At 38.5% G+C, this 2,663-nt stretch overlaps 1 non-coding gene across 1 annotated transcript; it reads left to right on the top strand.

Moving 5' to 3' along the window:
* The first annotated feature begins 600 nt into the window (after nucleotides 1-600).
* On the top strand, nucleotides 601-672 carry trnah-gug (transfer RNA histidin (anticodon GUG)). The gene has a single exon. It is a non-coding gene; the product is annotated as a tRNA-His (tRNA).
* The last annotated feature ends 1,991 nt before the right edge of the window (nucleotides 673-2,663 follow it).

The following is a 2,663-nucleotide window of genomic DNA, read 5'->3' as shown; positions in this document are numbered from 1 at the left end:
GCTACTGGCTCTGTCCTAATGCTAGCCAACTAGCAAACGTTAACACACGCTTCCTTCAACAACATGAGGACCGTTTGAAATTCGGTGTGTTGTTTAATCAGCCAATGGTGAGCGAGTTATGGTTCCGTCTTGTCCAATGGGTAAAGAGAGTAGATTGAAACCGTATGAATACACCGCTATTGACCAATAATTTGTCGACTGGATTTTTAAACTGCCATAAGCCACGCCCATAGTCGAAGATACAGTAAAATGAAGGCGTATCACTCTGATGTTATTTTCTGACAGCACCAAAGAAAAAGGACTAATTTGTTCTTTTACTTATTTAGATCGAATTCTACACAGGCTGAAATTAATGACAAAAACATAATTAAAATGTATCAATTGAGAATTTCCGTAGAATACAATCTTTGCTTATTCGGGTTTTTAGCTGAAAGTGTTTGACACACATAATACAATAACTCCATTTTGTGCCTGATTTATTCGCGTTAATGTATAAAAGGGTATTTTAATCACAACATGTCACAAAACAAAAGTTGTTCACTATTAGAAGACTGATTTTGATCTGTGGAAATCCTGGCAGACTCGTCCGACGGACAGCTCGCCGTGATCGTATAGTGGTTAGTACTCTGCGTTGTGGCCGCAGCAACCCCGGTTCGAATCCGGGTCACGGCAGTTTTTTGAAGAGACATGCGGGTTTCCCCTGAGAGCCCCGATAAGTTTTGACAAAACAAAACAGAAATCTATATGCAAACACGTCCACAATGTAAAATGACATTGCTAGTAAGAGCGCAGCCTGTCTCCTTTTTCTGCTGCTTCTACTCCACCACAATTGAGGGAAACGTTGTACTTTTATTCCACTATATTTGTAACCGTTGTCACTTTGCAGATTAAGATTAATAATACAAAAAAATATCAACAGAGCATTTCAATATCATATTAGGTTGATGAGATAAGACTTTATTAATCCCTGCAGGGTTAATAAAGTGTATAAAATTAGCTCCAACTTTACCACCTGCAACACTGGTGTAAGTATTAAAGCGTCAATCATTTTAGCAGTGATAGAATGTAACGAATTCTTAAGTACAAATTAGAGAGATACTAGTAGAATTTCAATTTTCTGCTACCTAAAGCTGTACCCCTTTTCCACTGGTCCAAAATCCCACTTAAACCCAAAGATCAGGCTTTTGTGTGCAATGGGAATGCATACACTCGGCATTTACACCGGGTCAATTGACTCTGCGGTAGACATGGGTTTCTATCACCTTGGCTCGGTTTTGATTGAAACGTAAGACCCGGGTGAACATGCTAAATTCCCACAAAAGTGATGACGCATTATCAACATCCAGTGGTGGTGCATAAATAAATTTGGGATGCGGTCTATTAATGACTTTTTATTACTGGACACAGTGTTGGAGGTGGAGCCCCGTTCATTCCTATGAAAGCTGCTCAGTGGTGTTTTGAAGCCAAATAAGCTCGACTTCATGGCTATGAAAATACCTGGATCACCGGCCGAGCCGGCTAACTTCCGGTTTAGGGCCCAGCTAACTTGCAGGGGGATAAAATAATTTAATCGTGCGGTTTTTCTAGACTTTCCAAATGTTATTGGACTGAATGGCTCAAATTATGAGAGTGAAACGAGTCATTTCTTAAATAATTAATGCACCGTTTTACAGACACTTCTTTCACAATGGGTCTGTTGTTGTTTTCTCTTCTGTTACAACTGTTTCCGGCGCAGTCGTGACGTCAAACGTGACGTCAGTGATGTACAATGCTTCACAGACAGGCTGTCTTCCCTGTGGGAAGTGGGAATGGGGTAAATAGGCAATTTTAAGTGTGTGTACCCGCATTTGAAATACCCGTGTAGACCTGCTAATTTTGGTGGAAAAGCTGTATTGGTTGGTTGGTTGGTTTGTTGGTTTGTCAGCAGGATTACACAAAAACTACACAACGTATTTCTACAAAACTCGGGTGGAGGAAAGGTCTTGACCCAGAATAGACCCTGTTAACTTTTGGTGTGGGTCGGGACAAAGGGACAAATACAGAGATTTTTAAAATCATTTTCTTTGAAATTGTCCGAGAGGTGGGTTGTTTTTTTTTTTGTTTTTTTTTTTTTTACATTTTTGTTCATTTCTCAAGGAATAATGCATGGATTTATTGAAAAAGAAAATCAGGTATATTGAAGTGGCTGGTTTCTATGAGTGAGTGCGTTTTACTGCATAAAGGGGACTGCTTGGCCCTGGCAGAGTTATGCACTATACTAAAAAATATATATGCTTAAAAAAACACGAAAAAAACAAGATTCTAAAACTCAACAAAAGTCAGTAGATCCATAGTATACAGTATAAACTACTATACATGTAAATATAGTATAATTACAAATCTTGATTTTGTATTTTTGAATGTAGAACATCATTTAATTAAAAAAAATAGTACTAAAATGTATTTATAGAGCACTTTCTCAAAGGCAAAAGGACCTTTTCATGAACAGTAAGAGCAGGTTGATACATAAATAAAATCCACACTGTTAAATATTCAATGGGATCATAACTTTCTAGACAGGACTCAGTTTTATCCTCCCAAAATATTACACATGGAGTGGCTGAAGTTCTAAACTAAAGTACCCACAATGACCAGCTGGGGGCAGCCATGCTCAGGAGTTCAGT

Source organism: Pagrus major, chromosome 11 (genome assembly GCF_040436345.1).
Source record: "Pagrus major chromosome 11, Pma_NU_1.0".
Taxonomy (NCBI): Eukaryota; Metazoa; Chordata; class Actinopteri; order Spariformes; family Sparidae; genus Pagrus; species Pagrus major.
This window is presented reverse-complemented; position numbering and strand designations above follow the sequence as displayed.